Raw genomic sequence first — 24,603 nt, 5'->3', positions numbered from 1 at the left:
CGCCTGGGTGGCTCAGTGGGTTAAAATTCTGCTTTCAAGAAGCTATCACAGTAAGTACTGAGCATTAGCTATTATATGCTATGGATGAATAACTGAAATCTACATTTGAAACTATTGGTACACTATATGTTACCTAATTGAATTTTAAAAAGTTAATAAAAAAAACCACTATTTTATAAAACAATATTCCCAACAGGCTCTTTTGCTTTAAAATACTCACTTTGTTTCCTCTCCGAGAGAACACCAAATGGCGGATGACGCCGGTGCTGCGAGAGGGCCCGGAGGGCCCGGGGGCCCTGGAATGGGAGGCCGCGGCGGTTTCCGCGGTGGCTTCGGCAGCGGCATCCGGGGCCGGGGCGGGCCGGGGCCGTGGTCGGGGCCGGGGCCGAGGCCGCGGAGCTCGCGGGGGCAAGGCCGCGGACAAGGAGTGGATCCCCGTCACCAAGCTGGGCCGCCTGGTCAAAGACATGAAGATCAAGTCCCTGGAGGAGATCTATCTCTTCTCCCTGCCCATCAAGGAGTCTGAGATCATCGACTTCTTCCTGGGAGCCTCCCTCAAGGACGAGGTTTTGAAGATCATGCCTGTGCAGAAGCAGACGCGCGCGGGCCAGCGGACCAGGTTCAAGGCATTTGTCGCCATCGGAGATTACAATGGACACGTCGGTTTGGATGTCAAGTGTTCCAAGGAGGTAGCCACTGCCATCCGCAGAGCCATCATTCTGGCGAAGCTTTCCTCGTCCCTGTGCGGCGAGGCTACTGGGGGAACAAGATCGGCAAGCCCCACACTGTCCCGTGCAAGGTGACTGGCCGCTGTGGCTCTGTGCTGGTGCGTCTCATCCCCGCCCCCAGAGGCACTGGCATTGTCTCGGCCCCTGTGCCCAAGAAACTGCTGATGATGGCTGGTATTGACGACTGCTACACCTCGGCCAGGGGCTGCACTGCCACCCTAGGGAACTTTGCCAAGGCTACTTTCGATGCCATCTCCAAGACCTACAGCTATCTCACCCCTGATCTCTGGAAGGAGACTGTGTTCACCAAGTCTCCCTATCAGGAGTTCACGGACCATCTTGTGAAGACCCACACCAGAGTCTCTGTTCAGAGGACCCAGGCTCCAGCTGTGGCTACTACATAGTTTTATACAAGAAAAATAAACTGAACTAAAGCTTGAAAAAAAAATACTCACTTTGTAATGAGAGTCATTACTTTTGTCTAGCCAAATCTTATAGCACTGTTTATCCCTTCCCTGCTTTATCCCTTCCCAGTATCAATAAAGGCTCACTTGGGTTACCTAGAAGCCATGAGAAAGCTTGTAATAGATCTGGCTGGTTTTCACCAGCAATTTGACCACCATGTGCACAGGGAAGTCTATTGATAAAGGCTTTATTGCAATAAGTTGCAAATACATGGATGATTTTGAATTCTCTTTCTTGAGGTCTTGTTTCATGATAATAAATTTAGGGTGGCTTATTGGAATGGATGTTATTAACATATCTTCATAGTTATAAGCACATGGAATTGTAAAATAGATGAATGAATGTGGCATTACTGACAACTGTCCTCATTTTGAAATCAAATTACAGTGTACTAAGATGAGGAAGCAAAGCAGATTTGGGATTATGAGTGAAATAATTTTAAAAAGTATTAGGGGTATGATCGGACTATTGGGTAATTCAGTAGAAAAATGTCTACTGATTGAGATTCTGTGTTCCCTGATTTCAGAGAGAAGTTAAGATAAATAAGTAACACGAGGAGACTAGGAAGCCAAACATAAGTGATAATTTTGTGCCAGGGTGTGTATACATCTGTTTATCTTCTTGCTTTACCACTAAGGTTGCTCCTAGAGGAGAGTTTAAATATGTGTTGGAGCTAATCTCTGTGGATTACACAAGAAACCACATCCTACAGCTCTCCCTGAAACACCCCTTATGATTTCAATGTAATTTGGTTTTTGCATTTTTAGAAATAACAAAATACTTTGCAAACTCATCTACTTTATTACCATCACAAGTGAGTCAGCTGACTCCACATTTTAACACAGTGACAGTCACAGAGGAATGGAGGAATGAGTAGAGTTATCAATATATGTGCTTTTAAGAAGTATGACAGGGTAGCAGCTATTTCCAGGAACCAAAACATGGGTCAGCAGCTGTGCAGGAAAAGTGATGGAATAAATGACTCATTTCAGAGGAGTTCTATAACATATTAGTTCTATAATGTATCTTCAGCCCCCAATTACCTGCTTTGATCTAAAGATAAGGATTTACAGTTAAGGTCCCATTTATGATTTGACTGGTAGGGTCTGAATCATGTTTACTATTGTTTTGACTATTACTTGAAACCTATAGTAGTACTTGGGATATGTGTTGTGTATTCTGTGAACATGTGCTATTTTTAGATTAGATAATTTCTGTCTCGAACCCCTGTTCATTTGTTTGTTTTTGTTTATTTGATAGTGGTTTCAGTAAATGGATATATCTGAAAAATTGCAAAGCCACTATTAAAACAAGTTATTATTATATATAGCATGGAATTGCACATTCCTCCTTTGAATCCGACAGAGCTTCACCATATCCTTAACAATTTGGGAAAAACATGCTATTATTTTTCTTTATAAAATTTCTCCTGTTAGGCTGTGATGGTTGTCATCAGCAGTAACTCCTCTGAAGGCTTTGTCAAAAGAGTTGAAAAAATTGGAAAGGTGTGTGAATGAAGCTGTTTGTTGAATATAAAGAAAAGAGCATTGAAATACAATTCACACTCTTACTTCTCCTTCTATGCTTTCAGATGTTTGTCATTTGAAAATTTTGCTTCTAGAAGAGATGTCCTATATAATTCTTACTTTAAGGAGCAAGTTGCTTTTATAATTTTTTTATTATTCTACCATTCCAGTATTTCCATTTAAATTAAATTCAATACCATTTAAAAAAAATCAAAAGTGCAGCCAGTATTCAATTCCTGGGCTAAATAATTTTAGAAAGCTTTGTGTTATTGAACCTACGGGGTTTTTATGTAGTTTTAACTCTTTCTTTCTGTGATTTTTCCCATTAGTCATGTAAGTGACTGCAAATTAACAGACATTGAGGATAAAGAAGGACTGAATAGAACAATCCTTGGCCTCATGAAGTTGAGAATCTAGCAAGGGAGTCAAACAATTCAATCATTCAGAGACAATTTATTGAGTGCCTGGCCTAAGATGAGCACAACAAAACCCCAGCCCAGAGGAATCATTTTAATGGGAGAGATAGATAATAGGTAAGCCAACTTAAAAAAAAAAAACGTACTGATTTTTCTTTAATAGAGATGCATATTTGAACTAAATAAGCACATTTTTAAAAGAGCAGTGATTGAGAAGAGGTTTTTAAACTGAGTGGTCCAAAAGGGCCTCCCTGAAAAAGTCTGTTTTGAACAGATTTCTGAATAATATCAGCTAGGAAGCTGCGTAAAAATCTCAGGGATGGGTGATTTTTCCAGTCGAAAAACTGTAAAGGCTCCAAAGTCACAATAGAGCTATAAGTTTCTCTAATAAAGTAACTTCTGACAAAGAATGAGAAGAAATAACTAACCCAGGTTTGAAAGAAAAGGGACAGACTTTCTATGGAATTCATATTTAATTAAAGCTCTAAAGGACAAAAATACAATAGAGCAAAATTCTGGTCACGCTGATATACCTAACGAAAGTTCATAAACAAGCTTTGGGTAGCAAAGAGTGTGTGGGAATGTTGGTAAGAACAGTGGGGAAGAGTCATCCCTGAACATGTTCTTAAATGAAGCAATTCTTGGGTTGTTTTAAAGGGTAAATTGGAGTTTGCCTAAGTGATTAGAGAAGGATGCCTCAGCTTATGGAAGTTCAAAGCCATAAAGATGTGATAAACTACTGCAGATATTTTCATGTATATTTGTTGTTGCTTCTAGTAATGGTGATCTAAAAACTCCTACTTAAGACAACTAAAAATCCAGACAAAATAGCTTTTAAAGTTAAAAATATCAGAATGATTATAAAAATAAGTGAGGGATTACTGGGCCAAAATACGAAATACAATGAGAGCCTAGAGATATATGCCCTGAAGCCATTTTAGCTATGAGAGCATTTGAAACTGCTAAAACACACTGAGCTGTGTTGTTCATAGACTCTTGATACTAGAGAAACAAAATTCAAAATCCAGCAGCAATCAAATTTGAGGACTTTGGTACAACCCAAATTTAACTTGAGATCCCCAAAGCACAAGGAGAAGCAGAAATAAGACTATAGCCTACCTTGCCTTCTGTGTAAACTGAGAAAGTCAATCACTGAATTTGGAGTATGATTGTCTTGTAGAGTCTCAGATATAAGAGAAAATCCTACCAAGGAGGACCATACCATTATTATAGCTCTTAATTATCCCTACTCAATAAGAGTTTCAAATATAATGTCTTGAACATAGCAAAATGTAACAAAGCACACAAAGAAAAACCATTAACAAGATTTGATAGACAAAATGGGATTAAGTATGATGTTAAAATGATCAATAAAGATTGTAAAATGGCTTGATTACTCTGCTCAAAGAAATGAGAGGGGAAGCAAATTGAACCAAAAACTGACACTAAAAATGATATTGAGAAAGGTTTTATAAATGAACAAATGGATACTCTAGAACTTTAAAAATATGACAGCTAATTTAAGGTACCACAGGGGTGCCTGGGTGGCTCACTTAATTAAACCTCCAATTCTTTTTCCTTTTTTTTTAACACCTTAATTTTATTTTATCTCTTTCATTTGGCTCAGGTCATGATGTCAGGGTTGTGAAATAGAGCCCAGAGTTGGGCTCTGTGCTGAGCCTGGAGTCTGCTTAAGATTCTTTTCCCTTCTTTTTCTATCCCTCCCTGCACTCTCACTTGCTCGCTCTCTCTTGCTTGCAAATAAATAGATAGATAGATAGATAATAGACAAAGAAAAATAAAAGCAGATTATGAAAATAAATATAAAGATTTTGAAATGAAAACAAGTTCAAAATAAAATAGAGAAGACCTACACAGCTTAAAGTTCATTCAGAAAATCTACTATTAAAGAAGTCAGTATGACACAATGTTAAGATATCAAAAGATTTGAGCATGCACTTTACAGAAAGGGTAATCCAAATGGCCACTCATATATAAAAACTGTTTATCTTTATTATGAATCTGGAATTAAATTAAATTAAATTAATAATAAATTAAAACCTAAAATGACATACTATTACACACTTACCATATTGGGCAACAGTAAAATTGCCTTGCAAGAATGTGAAAGAATGAAAGTGCCCATAATAAAAACATTTGAGGTAAGTTGGACAATATTTAGAAAACTTAAAAATAAAAATAAAAATTTGGTCCATTCCTAGAAATACAACATGGAACTAAATGAATATTTTCACCAGGATATGCAAACAGATGATTATAGCTATTTCATTCATAACAGCAGATCAGTAGTGGTCTATTTGCACAATGTTACATTAAATAAGAGAGAATATTAACAAACTGGGAGGAGGGGCTAGGTTGTTATCATAAACAGATCTTCTATGGTGCTGATTATGTTCTATTTCTCAAAATCTTTAAGTTAAAAAAGTTTTCACATTATATCTAGATAGATAGATGATAGATAGATATCCCAGAAGCTGCAATGCTAGGCTAAGACCAGGCTTTAAAGGGCTTTTCTATACTCTACTAAATACTTGAAACCATTCATTATATCATAGCTCAGTGTTCAAATCTCCATTTGTTTCCTCAGTTTCCTAATATTTACCTTAAGGTGACCTGATCCAGACTTTTGATCACCTTTGTCTAAATATTTCTATTTTAACAAAGTCCTTTTTAACACTGAGAGACTAAAACTTAGAAAAATACTCTTTTATCTCACTAGAGTGGAAAATATATAGTTACCCATTAACTAATGATATCCATGTCTACATTAGATCAATGACATTTTTAATTCTTGGGAGCTTTTGGTTAAATGAAATTTTTAAGCTTCCTTTAAATGAAGCTTTAAGCCATCACCACATGAATAAAATTAAAGAACCAAATGAAAACAGGCCAAGTATTTACAGAGTAATAGAATGTGCAATGGTAAGAGTACAATTCTGAAATCATAAAGCCTAAATTAGTGTGATGCATTTTTGCTACCCATGTAATCATAAACCAGTTATCCAAATGTGTTAGCCTCAGTTTTTTCACCCATGAAATGGTGATGATAATACTTATTATGCTGCGTTGTTGTGTGTATGTGATGAAGCATGGAGCATGAGAATCTCATATTCCATGCTAAAATGATAGCTATTTTTATACTTATAATAATTCTAGTAATAGTAATTAAATTGTTCAAAATGGTAATATTCATTTATATTGAGGCATTGTATTGACTATTCATAGACACATTTACCAAAATAAATTTCATTTTACTTTACCCCCTCTGAGGATATATATTCCCTAATTCAATATGAATCTCTTTATGAATAATAATTATCATAATAAATATGCTGATTTGTCTTCTATTTGTTTTTAGGGAGGTATCCTTTACTGTTGAACATGAAACTTAAGCAAGTCTGTCTTATTCAAAATTTGCATGCTGTTTTCTTATGAAACTAGATTATAGAGTTGTATGAAATAAATTCATGCAGTTAAGACATTGACGTTTGGAACACTGGGTGGTCAGTTTAGTATTTCAAAAGAAGATTTTAAATTTAAACCTTAAAACTGAGCTCTTTCAGCCTTATTTATAGACCATCCTTCATGTTTCATAAGTACTCCTCCATTGTAAACTAAGTAATACTTTTTGTCACAGTGTATATAATGAAAATGGATTTTATATTCTATTATTTCAGAGTTAGTTGCAGTTTCTACTGCCTTACTTCATTTTTTGAAAAATAGATTAATTCTACAAAAAGTTTTTTCCAGGTTTATTGAAAAAAATCGACATATTTGTAAATTTAAGAAATGATTTCTTATAACATTGCAAACCTTTAACATTGTGTAAATTTTGTACAATTTGATAAATTGGTATACATCTTTATTGCAATATAATCTACATAAAAATGTTAATACATCTACTATCTCGTATAGTTGCCACTGTTTTTTATGCATTTATCATAAGGAATTTTAAGATCTACTCTCTTAGCAACTTTTATGTATATAGTATAGTAGAGATAAACTTCAGAGGTCTTGTGGGTTTTGTTCCAGACTGCCTCAATAAAGTGATTATCTCAATAAACTAAGTCAAATTATTATATTTTTTGGTTTCCCAGTGCATATAAAAAATTGTGTTTCCCAGTGCATATAAAAAATAAAAACTATACTGCACTGTTCAAAAGCATTATGTTTTTAAAGAAAAACAATGTATATACCTTAAGTACACTAGTTCTGAGTTTTCAGTGGGTCATAATTACTGATCACAGATCACCATAACAAATACAATAATAATGAAAAAACTTGATATATTGCAAGAATTACCAACATGTGACAAAGAGACACAAAATGAACAAATGTTGTTAGAAAAATAGTGGCAGCAGACCTCTTTTATACAAGATTGCTATAAACTTTCAACTTGTAAGAATGTGATATATGCAAAGTTTAATAAAGGGAAGCACAATTTAAAAAAGTATGTATATCTTATTAACTATGATCATCATGCTGTACATTAGATCCCCAGAACTTTTTCATATTATAGTTGCAAGTTTGCACCCTTGGACCACCTTACTCCACCCCAGGTTCACCCCTTGTCAACTCAACTCTAAGTTTCCATTAGTTTTCCTTTTCCTCAGATTCTGTATGTAAGGGATATCATAATACATAAATTAAAAAAATATACAAAATCTTTGAAATATTTCACTTAGAATAATACCTTCAAGATCCATCCATGCTGTTGTAAATGGCAGTATTTCTTAATTTTTCATGGTTAAGTAGTATTCCGTAGTATATATTTACCATACTTATTTTACTCATTCATCCATTAATGGATACTGAAGTTATTTCCATCTCTTGCTTAGAGTTAATAATTTTATAATAAACATAAGAGTGCAGATATGTCTTTGAACAGTGAACTTCGTTTTCTTTAGATAGATACCTAGAAGTGGGATTACTGAATCATATGGTAATTTTACTTTTAATAATATGAATAATCTCCATACTGTTTTCCATACAAATTTATATCCCTATTACAGTGCATAAGTTCCCCGTTTTCCCCAATATTTACCAAAATTGGTTAGTTTCAATTTTTTGGTAGTATATATTCTAATATCTTGCTGTGTTTTTCAGAGGTAAACAACAACAACAACAACATAAGGACTTTGCCCTGAGATTTTTACGTTGAGCACTTTTTAATGCTCCTGTTGGTCATTTATATAACTTTTTTGAAAAAAAAAAGTCTATTGAGATCCTTTTGCTATTTTTTTAATCATATATTTTTTTCTATTTGTATCTGTTGGTTATTAACCTCTTTTCAGATATAAGATTCGTAAGTATTTTCTTACATTCTGTGGATTGTGTTTTCATTCTCTCTCCCTTTTTTTGGCAATGCAGAAACGTTAGTTTGATGTAATACCATTTATTTATTTTTGCTTTTTTTGCTTGTGTTTTTAGTCTGGTATCCAAAAAACTATTGGCAAGACCAATGTCAAGGAGAATTTTTCCTATGTTTTCCTTTAGGAAATTTAGTTTCATGCATCACCTTTAAGTCTTTAATCTATTTCAAGTTCAGACTTATGAGTGATATAAGGTTCCCTTTTCATACTGTTTATGTGACTATTCAGTTTTAAATATCATTTATTGAACAGACTATCTTTCCCCATTACATATGTTGGCCCCTGTCAAATATTAGGTGACTGTATGAAAGGATTTATTTCTGGACTCTCAATTCTGTTCTACTTGTTTATTGGTCTGTTTTTATGCCAGTATACTTTATTGTTTTGAGCATGAGGGCTTTGTAGTATAGTTTCAAATCAAGAAGTGTAATCTCCCTTCTTCATTCTTTCTCAGAACTGCTTTGATTATTTGTTGTCTTTTATGGTCTCATATAAACTTTAGGATTCTTTACTTACTTCTGTAAAACAATAATATTGGATTTTTTTTAAGATTTTTAATTTATTTATTTGACAGAGAGAGATGACAAGCAGGCAGAGAGGCAGGCAGAGAGAGAAGAGGAAGCAGGCTTCCTGCTGAGCAGAGAGCCTGATGCGGGGCTCGATCCCAGGACCCTGGGATCATGACCAGAGCCGAAGGCAGCGGCTTAACCCACTGAGCCACCCAGGCGCCCCTAACATTGGATTTTTGATAGGAATTGGATTTACAGATGGTTTACGGTAGTATGGACATTTTAACAATGTTAATTCTTACCATTCATAAATATGAGCTATCTTTCCATTTCTGTCACCTTCAATTTCTTTATCAATGTCATAGTTTATGGAGTACAGATGTTTCATCTTCTTAGTTAAATCTATTCCTAAGTATTTTATTATTTTTGATGCTATTGTGAATTAGATTGTTTTCTTTATTTTTTCAGATAGTTCATCATTAGAATGTTAAAATGCTCCTGTCTTGTGCTTACTTTGGCAGCACATATACTAAAATTGGAATGATGCAGAGAAGATTAGCGTGATCACTGAACAAGGATGACATGACAAACTGGGAAGCAGTCCATAAAAAAAAAAAGAAACAAAACAAAATTCTTTTCTTTTATATATTGATCTTGTATTTGGTAATTTTACTAAATTTGTTTATTCAAATTTTTTGTGAATTTTTTAGGATTTTTTAACATGTAAGTTCATGTTATCCAAAAAAAGAAAATTTTACTTCTTCCTTTTTTTTTTTTTTTTTTTGGAGTCTCTTATTTCTTTGTGTTCCTTGTTTCTCTGGCTAGGACATCCACTACTGTGTCAAATGAGAGTAGTGAAAATGGACACACTTGTCTTTCTTCTGATCTTTAAGGGGAAAACTTTCAAAAGTTTTGATTGAATATGAGATTAGCTCTGGGCTTGCAATCTGTGTTTTTTCTTTAATGGGTTTTTTTAATTATTTTTTAAAATTTTTTATATAATGTGTTTTTATCCCTAGGGGTACAGGTCTGTGATTCACAGCACTCACCATCACTCACCATAGCACCTGCCCTCTCCAATGTCCATACCCCCACCATCCTCTCCCAACACACCTCCCCCCAGCAACCCTCAGTCTGTTTTGTGAGATTCAGTCTTTTATGGTTTGTCTCCCTCCTAATACCATCTTTTTTTATTTTTTTTTCGTACGCCCGAAACTGCCTATGTTGCATCTCCACTTCATCATATCAGGGAGATCATATGATAGTTGTCTTTCTCAGATTGATTTATTTCGCCAAGCATAATACCCTCTAGTTCCATCCACGTCATCACAAATAGCAGGATTTCATTTTTTTTGATGGCTGCATAGTATTCCATTGAACATATATACCACATCTTATTTATTGATTCATCTGTTGAAGGACATTTAGTTTCTTTCCATAGTTTAACTATTGTGGACATTGCTGCTATAAACATTTGGGTGCATGTGCCCCTTCAGAATGCCACGTTTGTATCTGTAGGGTATATACCCAGTACTACAAGCACTGGGTCATAGGGTAGTTCTATTTTCAGCTTTTTGAGGCACGTCCACGCTGTTTTCCAGAGTGGTTGCACCAGCTTGCATTCCCACATACAGTGTAGGAGGGTTGCCCTTTCTCCACATCCTCGCCAGCATCTGTCATTGACTGACTTGTTCATTTTAGCCATTCTGAACGGTGTGAGGTGGTATCTCATTCTGGTTTTGATTTGTATTTCCCTGATGCCGAGTGATGTGGAGCATTTTTTCATGTGTCTGTTGGCCATTTGAATGTATTCTTTGATGGAACATGATAGTGAGCTTAGGGAATCACCAAGTTAATGAAAGAGGTGCCTCTTGTAGGTGAAGTAAGAGTGAGAGAAAGAAAAGAGGGCTTATCCTAGATTGGAGAACTCGGGGCTGAAAAGGACCCTCATCTGGGAGCAGAGAAAGTGGTCCAGAATCAGAGGCACAGAGGACTCCCAACACCTTCCACAGAAGCGGAGCACCTAAAGACATAGTGCCATTACCCCTGAAAATCTAGGCATGGAGGTATTCTCTTTAGGCAAATAGGCATCGGAGAATAGTTTGTCCATAGCCCAGTCACTGACTTCAAGAGGAAAAGCTATACCAGCTCTCGAAGCAGGCCGGATAGCTCAAGCAACAGCAGCCAAGCCAAAATCCTTATCCCCTGCATTTCTGAACAATGACAGAGCAGCGGTTCTGTCTAGAACCAGGAGGTATTCAGAAGTCAATTGTTGGGTCCCGGGTTGTGTCCATCAGTTCAGACGCGGCCTTCAGATCAACTCATGATTCCAGGGCCTTGGCATTGACTCTGTTCTCAGGTTCTCTGCTCAGGGGCAAGTAAGCTTCTCCCTCTCCAGCTCCACCCCCTGATTGGGATCTCTCTGCCTCTCTGTCCAAACGTGCATGTGCATGTTCGATAAGATAACAAAGACAAAAACAGTGCACAATAATTGACTGGGGCCAAAGGATGTTTTATTGAATTTGGACCTAGGATCCTATGGAGGGCAGCCAGGTATAGAGAACCTCCCACCATCCTAAAATGCCCGACCTTCGCGTGGAGCTTCCTTGTTCATTCTCCTGTTCTTTGCCTTCCTGGATCTCCTCACCAACCTGCAGCATCCGCTGTCTGTCGTGCTGTACTGACCCCTTGTTAACACATTGTGCATCCTCTCGGGGCTCCATTGGAACATGCCCATCTTCCTCAAGAGGCACTGTTTGCTTATCGCATGGAACCATTTGGGGGATGGTCATGAGAGGGTGAAGGCAGGCTTGTGCTGCCACATCTCCATGCAGTTCCACAGAGGGTAGCTGATCCACCATGAGGGAGTGCTCAAGGTTCTTCCACATTCGAATCCTCTTCAATGCGTCCTTTTGCACATACAAGTTGTCTTCCTGAAATGGGCACGGAAGTCTTTCAGTTGGCTTCATTGGGCTATGGGTCTCTTCCAACATGCTCTCCGTTGGCTTCTGTGGACTCCAAGAACATGAGTCCGTCCTGGACCTAAGGTTCTAGGGTGTAGACTCTGCCTTGGATGCATGGTCTTTTTGGAAGATTGGGAGGCCTTGTTGGCACCGTTTCTGGAGACCATTGAGGTACTCGTGTGCTTTCTGTGGAAGACTCCAGACATGTCTTTGGCACGGTTGCGGGGGTTCACTTTGAGCTTCCCTTGGGTGGACCTTTTCCTGTTGAGATGCTCCATGATTTGGTGGGAGGGTCTCACCCTTACGCAGGGCTCGGATTTCCTCCCCTGAGGCATTGCTTGCGGTCTGTTAGTTTCTTGGCTTGTCGTTGCTAAGATGGAATGCGGCATCTTGCCTTTCTCCGAGGTCCAGAGGGCTGGTGCTGACACTCACGACCAAATACTATGAATTGGGCCATGGAGAAGGTGACACCGACTCGCTTCGCAAACTGCCTTGGTGAGAGACCCAGGCGGCTCCAGCAGTTTGGGACGGCCTGGGGTCCTCTTGGCCCACCCATGACTACTCCAGTCAAGTGTAGTGATCAGGCCTGGGTTGATGAGGAGTGGTTGCTATGACCTCAAGGCTTTGTGACATCACAGATGCTGGCTTCACTGAAGCAGCTGTCCCTCTCCCATGACATTGGTGTCCTATGGCTTTAAGTAGGAAGCCCCAGGAAGGACAAAACAAGAGCCCTCTGAACCTGATCAAGAACTCAGGATGTCTTGTGGTTTAATGTCCAACTTCCCCTTTCTGGAGACATAGAGGAAGGAAAATGACATTCAGTATACCTTCCTTTAGGCCAACATATCCCCAGAGACGGCAAGGTGTCCTTTTACACTACAATTTCTAGATATCTCAAGAAAAGGTGAGGTCGCGTGTATGAGCAGCTCTCCGTGGGGTTTTTCGTCCTGTGGGTGAGAGCGTACTTTGTCAGCGTCTTTTGCTTATGGGTCAGTGATGACTAAGGTACGGAAAGTACCTTTCCGAGGTAAAAGGTGAGGGCATCGCTATATGGTGCCGTCTGTGTCCTCGTCTCCTAGTGTTCTGAAACACGCGGCTAAGGGATGAGGCCTCTGTCTACCTGGCTTTCCCTTAAATACCTTTGAAAGTCTTTGAGGAGAGTGACCTTCTGCATCAGAGCTAACTCTCAGAGAGGTCTACCGAACCCCTTGTAATTATTAGTTAACTGTACTTGTTGTGGTAACGGGTATAGACATGTGGACCAAGACTCTTTAGTCAGAAGGAAAGGGACGGCGTATATAGACGGCTTGCAAGGCCCATTCGAGCAGACCTTTGGAGTGAGCCGCAATGCCCTTGCAAGGACTAGTGGATCAGGATGTTTGGGTCCATTTCGGCACCTCAGTATTCCTCTGCCATCGAAGTGAATGAACCCCTGGACCTTGCCTTGACATGAATGTCCCATGCCCTGCTGTTGGGAAATGGAAAAGGCAAGCAGACAAAGGGAAATATCATATGGCTTCCCACAATATGTGCCTCGGGAGGAATACCTTGGCCCTAGGAAAGGAAGGGAATAATGAAGGGCAAGAAGTCAGAGAAGGAGACCCACCAGGAGTGACTCAGGACTCTGAGAATCCAGATGAGGGCTACCGAAAAGAGAACTGATTAATGGGTGGTCAGGAGTTGTGGCATATATTAGGAGGAGCACTAGGACGTCCATGCAACTAAAGCATCCGTGAATACTCTGTCAAAAATGGATGATGGATGATAGGCAGGCTTTCTCAACAGAACAGCAACAAGAACAACATCAATTCATAGGAAAACAATGTGGCCCTCTCAAAACCAAAGGAAGTCACAGGGAGAAAAGGAAAGAATTATATTGTTTATTATCTTTCCTTATTGAAATGACATGGGTGGGTTTCCTAAAATGTCCTTCTTTGAATTGGGTCTTTATCCTTGTAAATTAGAGTTTACCCACCTCTTCCATCTCTGGATTTGATGAGAGGACATGACAATGCCTTCACTAAATACATAGAAGAGTGGCCCAAGCAAATGACTTGACCTGGCCTTCTGTGTGTTGGCAGGGGTTGGATTACTGCTTCAAAGGCTTCCGTCTAAACTAGAGAGCTGAGATTTTGTAGGTTTCCTGACCTAATCTTGGAAGTTTCTATGTGTCTGGGAATTTATCCTTTTCTCTCAGTTCTTGGATTTGCTAGCATAAATGTGTGGCTATGCCTTTTCGGTTATTCTTTTTTCCTTGCTACCAGTTGTGATGTGGTTTCATACTTGCAGCTGTGTGCTTGTCTCCCTGTTTTATCCCAGTAATGGCTTCTGCGGTTTGTTCCTGTTGTCAAAACTCAAGTGTGAGATCTCCTGATTTTTTTCCTATTGGTTTGTTTGTATTTCCTTAATTTTGATAATCACATGTCTGATTTCAATTTTTCTGTTAACTTTGGAGTTCGGTTTTTCTTCATCTTGTTCCTTCAGTCGTCCTTTTAGGTGGCTTTCTTTTTCGGTGTTTTTAAATTTTGGAAATGCACACATTTAACCCTATATTGTTTCCCCATAAAATGTTTTGGCATCCTCCTCTAAGTTTCTTAGAATTCCTTCGTTCATGGCTCTTCTTTTCCTTTGGATTTTCTTTCTTGCATTCATTGCAGTTCGTGAATGTGTTGTGTTTTCCACTTTAGTGTCTGGCTGTATTTCCAATTTGAAAGTGATATCTTCCTGTTTTCATACCTTCGTGATGATAAGTGCACAGGATAGGTTTTGACTTCTCTTCCATGAATTATGACTGGATTTGGACTCGAGCTCATGACCTGCGATAGACAAAGTTAGGTCTGCTGCTGGGAAGAACATATCTTATTGTCCTCAGAGACGCAATCTTACTCATGGACCCCCCAAAGTTCAGGTGGTCTCGAATGCCCATGTGGACGTCTGTTATTCCTTAGCACCTTCCCATCCAGATAATCTGTCCTGTGCTTAACCTGGATATCATAGTTGCCAACAGTATTGGATAAACGTCGCCATCTCCATTCCTGTGTGTTCATAGGCTTCCAACGTTTAGATACACCTTTTTTCATGGTGGATATGTTGGCAATTCTTCCAGGTTTCTGATGTTTTGATGCTCCATCAAGACAAAACACCTTCCGCTTAGCTTTTTTCTCTCGAAGGCATAAAATGACTCTCGCTGACTTAGGCACAAACACTTTGGCTCTCTTCTCCTTGGGAATAGCATAACCTACATCTTCCCTGTTTCTTCACTTGCAAGCTATGAGTATCTTTAGAGTCGAAGGAAATCTCCTATGGGCAACAGAAGGACGAGCCTGTTTAATATTTGCTGTTTTCTTATGGATGTTTCTATTTTTTTTTTTTTTTGATTTGGAATTTCAACCACTGTTACAAACTGTTTGTATTGACGGGAGTCTTTAGTCCTGAGTACTGAATGTATTATTGATAGGTAATAGTTCACTTTCTCATTTTGGTTGGCTTCTGACTTGGATTCTATTTGCCTTTCACCTATATGGTATTTTCTTGGGGTTGCTTCATTGGTACGATTCCTCGCTTCCTTCCCATATTTTGCATGTCTTATCTTTGTGTGTTTGCATGTGCATGTGTTAATGCTGTGTGGTGTGTGTGTGTTTCACATCACAATTATTATTAAAATACGAGAGAATGGAATTCGGTCTCTTGTGGGTAGCAATTCAATTTGACATGCCTTGAAATCTCACATTCCATTAGTTTCAGGAAATCTCCTTAAAGGAATGTCATCTCTTGTCCTCTTCAAGAATCCCGTGTTCTCACAAAACGGCCTTCCAACAAACAGCACCATTTGAATTCCTCATTAGAGTCATAATGTTTGTCCCAATACCCTTTCTTTTTCGTATGTTTCTTGACTGTCATGAGTTAGTGAAATCGTCTGTTTATTGTCTTTCTGAGAATGATAGATGTGACAAAGTCCAATGCTCTCCGCAAGACTGCCATAAGAGACATGTGGAAGAATTCCTTCTTGCTTATGTCACAGTACAAATTGTGGTGACATGAAGACACTGAGATGGTAGTAGTGTCTAATAACCTCATGCTTCTTCAACCATGAAGGCAACAAAAAGATGACCACAACAACTGCAGTGGGGTGGAAATTGACCTGAAGCCTACAAGGTAAACTCCAGAGCGAAATAGAACGGAAGGTGCAGAGATGATGGGAGAAGGTTGGAGACATGGCTCAGGGGAGATTTGGTTGGTTCGTGGATCAGAGGGCTGGAGTCCATGAAGAGGACCAAAGCACAGGAGAGCAGGGCACCCTGGGAACACACAAGGAACCTGTTTCCCAGTGCCGTTGACTGTGAGACGCAGAGGGTCTGAAGGGCACGAGTACTTGACAACACAAGTGTTGAGGGCTGAAGTTTTCCTATCAGCAGGCTTGGCAGACATCAACTTGAAAGAACACCATCTTTTTCCTGCATATGACACCAACAAGCGACCAGGAGCAGACAGCCTGGAGACAATGATCAGAGAGAGACAATACCAAGAGACGCAGTGGGAAGATGATGAGTCGTGGGAGTGATTCCGTGAAAGGCAGTGTTCGTGGAGATGACTCAATGTGGACATAATAAATTTTGGCTCTCACAACAGCAGCATCAAGACAGAGCTTGGCCAAGACAGGTATGTGAGGACAGAGACTCCCTAGCCAGCCAACACAAAATACCAACAGTGGAACACTTGGAGGATTGCCTTCCTCAGTCCAAGATGCTTAGTCCAAGGAGAACAGACTCTCCCATACGGGACGAGAAGAAAGCTTTGACCACATGTTCTCTTCTGAACACAGCATTCTGCAGGCCTGCGTTCTGTTGAGTTGGTAGAGTTTCTCCTTTCACAGGCACACCAGAGCCCACCAAGGTAAACCTCAGCATATTCAGCCCGGACCCTAAAAACAACAAACGGCCGGAAAGGAGAGCTACTGCAAATGACTGGCCTCCAGGACAGGGTCAGCCACAACACAAACAGCAGTGGCATGCATGCCACATACACTCTCACAAACACACACACACACGCATGCACTCAACAAACCTTAAGGGCGAGCCCTGGGTCACTCACGGATCACTTCCTCCTAAATAAATTACCCTCAGGTTAGAAAACAGAATGAGTTTAACGAATACAGAGAGGTGACAGAGACTTAGATCCAATGCAAAGATGGAAGAATCCATTGATTCCCAGGTAAAGGAAGAAGGAGTGATTACGACTAGGCAGTCAGAGTGAAACCTCTACATAGAGCACGCCCGATGCGGGATAGAAAGCTGTGGCCTGGATACTCGCTGTACATCAGAAAACATAGGAGATATCAGAGAGTCTCGAAACACAGAGATAAAACTGATAAAGATAAAAACACCTAAAGAACTCCTGAAGAGAAGATTGGCAGGAGACTGGATGCAAAGTTCGGGAACATGGTAGAAGTGGAGGATCCAATTAGGAACCGAGAAGAACAAGCCTAGAAAATAAGGATGCAAATTCTAAGAGAGAAGGCAGAATGATGGAACATGATAGTGAGCTTAGGGAATCTCTAAGGAAATGAAAGAGGTGCCTCTTGTAGGTGAATTAAGAGTGAGAGAAAGAAAAGAGGGCTTATCCTAGATTAGAGAACTCGGGGCTGGAAAGGACCCTCATCTGGGAGCAGAGAAAGTGGTCCAGAATCAGAGGCACAGAGAACTCCCAACACCTTCCACAGAAGCGGAGCACCTAAAGACATAGTGCCATTACCCCCGGAAAATCTAGGCATGGAGGTATTCTCTTAGGCAAATAGGCATCGGAGAATAGTTTGTCCATAGCCCAGTCACTGACTTCAAGAGGAAAAGCTATACCAGCTCTCGAAGCAGGCCGGATAGCTCAAGCAACAGCAGCCAAGCCAAAATCCTTATCCCCTGCATTTCTGAACAATGACAGAGCAGCGGTTCTGTCTAGAACCAGGAGGTATTCAGAAGTCAATTGTTGGGTCCCGGGTTGTGTCCATCAGTTCAGACGCGGCCTTCAGATCAACTCATGATTCCAGGGCCTTGGCATTGACTCTGTTCTCAGGTTCTCTGCTCAGGGGCAAGTAAGCTTCTCCCTCTCCAGCTCCACCCCCTGATTGGGATCTCTCTGCCTCTCTGTCCAAACGTGCATGTGCATGTTCGATAAGATAACAAAGACAAAAACAGTGCACAATAATTGACTGGGGCCAAAGGATGTTTTATTGAATTTGGACCTAGGTTCCTATGGAGGGCAGCCAGGTATAGAGAACCTCCCACCATCCTAAAATGCCCGACCTTCGCTTGGAGCTTCCTTGTTCATTCTCCTGTTCTTTGCCTTCCTGGATCTCCTCACCAACCTGCAGCATCCGCTGTCTGTCGTGCTGTACTGACCCCTTGTTAACACATTGTGCATCCTCTCGGGGCTCCATTGGAACATGCCCATCTTCCTCAAGAGGCACTGTTTGCTTATCGCATGGAACCATTTGGGAGATGGTCATGAGAGGGTGAAGGCAGGCTTGTGCTGCCACATCTCCATGCAGTTCCACAGAGGGTAGCTGATCCACCATGAGGGAGTGCTCAAGGTTCTTCCACATTCGAATCCTCTTCAATGCGTCCTTTTGCACATACAAGTTGTCTTCCTGAAATGGGCACCGAAGTCTTTCAGATGGCTTCACTTGGGCTTGGGTCTCTTCCAACATGCTCTCCGTTGGCTTCTGTGGACTCCAAGAACATGAGTCCGTCCTGGACCTAAGGTTCTAGGGTGTAGAGTCTGCCTTGGATGAATGGTGTTTTTGGAAGATTGGGAGGCCTTGTTGGCACCGTTTCTGGAGACCATCGAGGTACTCGTGTGCTTGCTGTGGAAGATTCCAGACATGTCTTTGGCACGGTTGCGGGGGTTCACTTTGAGCTTCCCTTGGGTGGACCTTTTCCTGTTGAGATGCTCCATGATTTGGTGGGAGGGTCTCACCCTTACGCAGGGCTCGGATTTCCTCCCCTGAGGCTTTGCTTGTGGTCTGTTAGTTTCTTGGCCTGTCGTGGCTAAGATGGAATGAGGGATCCTTGCCTTTCTCCGAGGTCCAGAGGGCTGGTGCTGACACTCACGACCAAATACTACGAATTGGGCCATGGAGAAGTTGACACCGACTCGCTTCGCAAACTGCCTTGGTGAGAGACCCAGGCGGCTCCAGCGGTTTGGGATGGCTTGGGGTCCTCTTGGCCCACCCATGACTACTCCAGTCAAGTGTAGTGATCAGGCCTGGGTTGATGAGGAGTGGTTGCTATGACCTCAAGGCTTTGTGACATCACAGATGCTGGCTTCACTGAAGCAGCTGTCCCTCTCCCATGACCTTGGTGTCCTATGGCTTTAAGTAGGAAGCCCCGGGAAGGACAGAACAAGAGCCCTCTGAACCTGATCAAGAACTCAGGATGTCTTGTGGGTTAATGTCCAACTTCCCCTTTCTGGAGACATAGAGGAAGGAAAATGACATTCAGTATACCTTCCTTTAGGCCAACATATCCCCAGAGACGGCAAGGTGTCCTTTTACACTACAATTTCTAGATATCTCAAGAAAAGGTGAGGCCTCGCGGGTATAAGCAGCTCTCCGTGGGGTTTGTCGTCCTGTGGGTGAGAGCGTACTTTGTCAGCGTCTTTTGCCTATGGGTCAGTGATGACTAAGATACGGAAAGTCCCTTTCGGAGGTAAAAGGTGAGGGCATCGCTATATGGTGCTGTCTGTGGCCTCGTCTCCTAGTGTTCTGAAACACGCGGCTAAGGGATGAGGCCTCTGTCTACCTGGCTTTCCCTTAAATACCTTTGCAAAGTCTTTGAGGAGAGTGATATTCTGCATCTGAGCTAACTCTCAATGAAGAGGCCTGGACTGAACCCGTTGTTATTATTAGTTAACTGTACTTGTTGTGGTAACGGGTATAAACATGTGGACCAAGATTCTTTAGTCAGAAGGAAAGGGACGGCCTATACCGAAGGCTTGCAAGGCCCATTCGAGCAGACCTTTGGAGTGAGTCGCAATGCCCTTGCAAGGACTAGTGGATCAGAAAGTTTGGGTCCATTTCGGCACCACAGTATTCCTCTGCCGTCGAGTGAATGAACCCCTGGACCTTGCCTTGACATGAATGTCCCATGCCCTGCTGTTGGGAAATGGAAAAGGCAAGCAAACAAAGGGAAATGTCATATGGCTACCCACAATATGTGCCTCGGGAGGAATACCTTGGCCCACTTAAGGAAGGGAATAATAAAGGGCAAGAAGTCAGAGAAGGAGACCCACCAGGAGTGACTCAGGACTCTGAGAATCCAGATGAGGGCTACCGAAAAGAGAACTGATTAATGGGTGGTCAGGAGTTGTGGCATATATTAGGAGGAGCACTAGGACGTCCATGCAACTAAAGCATCCGTGAATACTCTGTCAAAAATGGATGATGGATGATAGGCAGGCTTTCTCAACAGAACAGCAACAAGAACAACATCAATTCATAGGAAAACAATGTGGCCCTCTCAAAACCAAAGGAAGTCACAGGGAGAAAAGGAAAGAATTATATTGTTTATTATCTTTCCTTATTGAAATGACATGGGTGGGTTTCCTAAAATGTCCTTCTTTGAATTGGGTCTTTATCCTTGTAAATTAGAGTTTACCCACCTCTTCCATCTCTGGATTTGATGAGAGGACATGACAATGCCTTCACTAAATACATAGAAGAGTGGCCCAAGCAAATGACTTGACCTGGCCTTCTGTGTGTTGGCAGGGGTTGGATTACTGCTTCAAAGGCTTCCGTCTAAACTAGAGAGCTGAGATTTTGTAGGTTTCCTGACCTAATCTTGGAAGTTTCTATGTGTCTGGGAATTTATCCTTTTCTCTCAGTTCTTGGATTTGCTAGCATAAATGTGTGGCTATGCCTTTTCGGTTATTCTTTTTTCCTTGCTACCAGTTGTGATGTGGTTTCATACTTGCAGCTGTGTGCTTGTCTCCCTGTTTTATCCCAGTAATGGCTTCTGCGGTTTGTTCCTGTTGTCAAAACTCAAGTGTGAGATCTCCTGATTTTTTTCCTATTGGTTTGTTTGTATTTCCTTAATTTTGATAATCACATGTCTGATTTCAATTTTTCTGTTAACTTTGGAGTTCGGTTTTTCTTCATCTTGTTCCTTCAGTCGTCCTTCTAGGTGGCTTTCTTTTTCGGTGTTTTTAAATTTTGGAAATGCACACATTTAACCCTATATTGTTTCCCCATAAAATGTTTTGGCATCCTCCTCTAAGTTTCTTAGAATTCCTTCGTTCATGGCTCTTCTTTTCCTTTGGATTTTCTTTCTTGCATTCATTGCAGTTCGTGAATGTGTTGTGTTTTCCACTTTAGTGTCTGGCTGTATTTCCAATTTGAAAGTGATATCTTCCTGTTTTCATACCTTCGTGATGATAAGTGCACAGGATAGGTTTTGACTTCTCTTCCATGAATTATGACTGGATTTGGACTCGAGCTCATGACCTGCGATAGACAAAGTTAGGTCTGCTGCTGGGAAGAACATATCTTATTGTCCTCAGAGACGCAATCTTACTCATGGACCCCCCAAAGTTCAGGTGGTCTCGAATGCCCATGTGGACGTCTGTTATTCCTTAGCACCTTCCCATCCAGATAATCTGTCCTGTGCTTAACCTGGATATCATAGTTGCCAACAGTATTGGATAAACGTCGCCATCTCCATTCCTGTGTGTACATAGGCTTCCAACGTTTAGATACACCTTTTTTCATGGTGGATATGTTGGCAATTCTTCCAGGTTTCTGATGTTTTGATGCTCCATCAAGACAAAACACCTTCCGCTTAGCTTTTTTCTCTCGAAGGCATAAAATGACTCTCGCTGACTTAGGCACAAACACTTTGGCTCTCTTCTCCTTGGGAATAGCATAACCTACATCTTCCCTGTTTCTTCACTTGCAAGCTATGAGTATCTTTATAGTCGAAGGAAATCTCCTATGGGCAACAGAAGGACGAGCCTGTTTAATATTTGCTGTTTTCTTATGGATGTTTCTATTTTTTTTTTTTTGATTTGGAATTTCAACCACTGTTACAAACTGTTTGTATTGACGGGAGTCTTTAGTCCTGAGTACTGAATGTATTATTGATAGGTAATAGTTCACTTTCTCATTTCGGTTGGCTTCTGACTTGGATTCTATTTGCCTTTCACCTATATGGTATTTTCTTGGGGTTGCTTCATTGGTACGATTCCTCGCTTCCTTCCCCTATTTTGCATGTCTTATCTTTGTGTGTTTGCATGTGCATGTGTTAATGCTGTGTGGTGTGTGTGTGTTTCACATCACAATTATTATTAAAATACGAGAGAATGGAATTCGGTCTCTTGTGGGTAGCAATTCAATTTGACATGCCTTGAAATCTCACATTCCATTAGTTTCAGGAAATCTCCTTAAAGGAATGTCATCTCTTGTCCTCTTCAAGAATCCCGTGTTCTCACAAAACGGCCTTCCAACAAACAGCACCATTTGAATTCCACATTAGAGTCATAATGTTTGTCCCAATACCCTTTCTTTTTCGTATGTTTCTTGACTGTCATGAGTTAGTGAAATCGTCTGTTTATTGTCTTTCTGAGAATGATAGATGTGACAAAGTCCAATGCTCTCCGCAAGACTGCCATAAGAGACATGTGGAAGAATTCCTTCTTGCTTATGTCACAGTACAAATTGTGGTGACATGAAGACACTGAGATGGTAGTAGTGTCTAATAACCTCATGCTTCTTCAACCATGAAGGCAACAAAAAGATGACCACAACAACTGCAGTGGGGTGGAAATTGACCTGAAGCCTACAAGGTAAACTCCAGAGCGAAATAGAACGGAAGGTGCAGAGATGATGGGAGAAGGTTGGAGACATGGCTCAGGGGAGATTTGGTTGGTTCGTGGATCAGAGGGCTGGAGTCCATGAAGAGGACCAAAGCACAGGAGAGCAGGGCACCCTGGGAACACACAAGGAACCTGTTTCCCAGTGCCGTTGACTGTGAGACGCAGAGGGTCTGAAGGGCACGAGTACTTGACAACACAAGTGTTGAGGGCTGAAGTTTTCCTATCAGCAGGCTTGGCAGACATCAACTTGAAAGAACACCATCTTTTTCCTGCATATGACACCAACAAGCGACCAGGAGCAGACAGCCTGGAGACAATGATCAGAGAGAGACAATACCAAGAGACGCAGTGGGAAGATGATGAGTCGTGGGAGTGATTCCGTGAAAGGCAGTGTTCGTGGAGATGACTCAATGTGGACATAATAAATTTTGGCTCTCACAACAGCAGCATCAAGACAGAGCTTGGCCAAGACAGGTATGTGAGGACAGAGACTCCCTAGCCAGCCAACACAAAATACCAACAGTGGAACACTTGGAGGATTGCCTTCCTCAGTCCAAGATGCTTAGTCCAAGGAGAACAGACTCTCCCATACGGGACGAGAAGAAAGCTTTGACCACATGTTCTCTTCTGAACACAGCATTCTGCAGGCCTGCGTTCTGTTGAGTTGGTAGAGTTTCTCCTTTCACAGGCACACCAGAGCCCACCAAGGTAAACCTCAGCATATTCAGCCCGGACCCTAAAAACAACAAACGGCCGGAAAGGAGAGCTACTGCAAATGACTGGCCTCCAGGACAGGGTCAGCCACAACACAAACAGCAGTGGCATGCATGCCACATACACTCTCACAAACACACACACACACGCATGCACTCAACAAACCTTAAGGGCGAGCCCTGGGTCACTCACGGATCACTTCCTCCTAAATAAATTACCCTCAGGTTAGAAAACAGAATGAGTTTAACGAATACAGAGAGGTGACAGAGACTTAGATCCAATGCAAAGATGGAAGAATCCATTGATTCCCAGGTAAAGGAAGAAGGAGTGATTACGACTAGGCAGTCAGAGTGAAACCTCTACATAGAGCACGCCCGATGCGGGATAGAAAGCTGTGGCCTGGATACTCGCTGTACATCAGAAAACATAGGAGATATCAGAGAGTCTCGAAACACAGAGATAAAACTGATAAAGATAAAAACACCTAAAGAACTCCTGAAGAGAAGATTGGCAGGAGACTGGATGCAAAGTTCGGGAACATGGTAGAAGTGGAGGATCCAATTAGGAACCGAGAAGAACAAGCCTAGAAAATAAGGATGCAAATTCTAAGAGAGAAGGCAGAATGATGGAACATGATAGTGAGCTTAGGGAATCTCTAAGGAAATGAAAGAGGTGCCTCTTGTAGGTGAATTAAGAGTGAGAGAAAGAAAAGAGGGCTGATCCTAGATTAGAGAACTCGGGGCTGGAAAGGACCCTCATCTGGGAGCAGAGAAAGTGGTCCAGAATCAGAGGCACAGAGAACTCCCAACACCTTCCACAGAAGCGGAGCACCTAAAGACATAGTGCCATTCCCCCCGGAAAATCTAGGCATGGAGGTATTCTCTTAGGCAAATAGGCATCGGAGAATAGTTTGTCCATAGCCCAGTCACTGACTTCAAGAGGAAAAGCTATACCAGCTCTCGAAGCAGGCCGGATAGCTCAAGCAACAGCAGCCAAGCCAAAATCCTTATCCCCTGCATTTCTGAACAA

At 41.2% G+C, this 24,603-nt stretch overlaps 1 pseudogene across 1 annotated transcript; it reads left to right on the top strand.

Moving 5' to 3' along the window:
• Positions 1–247: 247 nt before the first annotated feature.
• Positions 248–1,176, top strand: LOC309856993 (small ribosomal subunit protein uS5 pseudogene; annotated as a pseudogene). The gene has a single exon. The product of its transcript is annotated as a small ribosomal subunit protein uS5 pseudogene (transcript).
• Positions 1,177–24,603: the final 23,427 nt, after the last annotated feature.

The sequence above is a fragment of the Mustela nivalis genome (assembly GCF_964662115.1).
Source record: "Mustela nivalis genome assembly, contig: HAP1_SCAFFOLD_112, whole genome shotgun sequence".
In the NCBI taxonomy this organism is placed as follows: domain Eukaryota; kingdom Metazoa; phylum Chordata; class Mammalia; order Carnivora; family Mustelidae; genus Mustela; species Mustela nivalis.
This window is presented reverse-complemented; position numbering and strand designations above follow the sequence as displayed.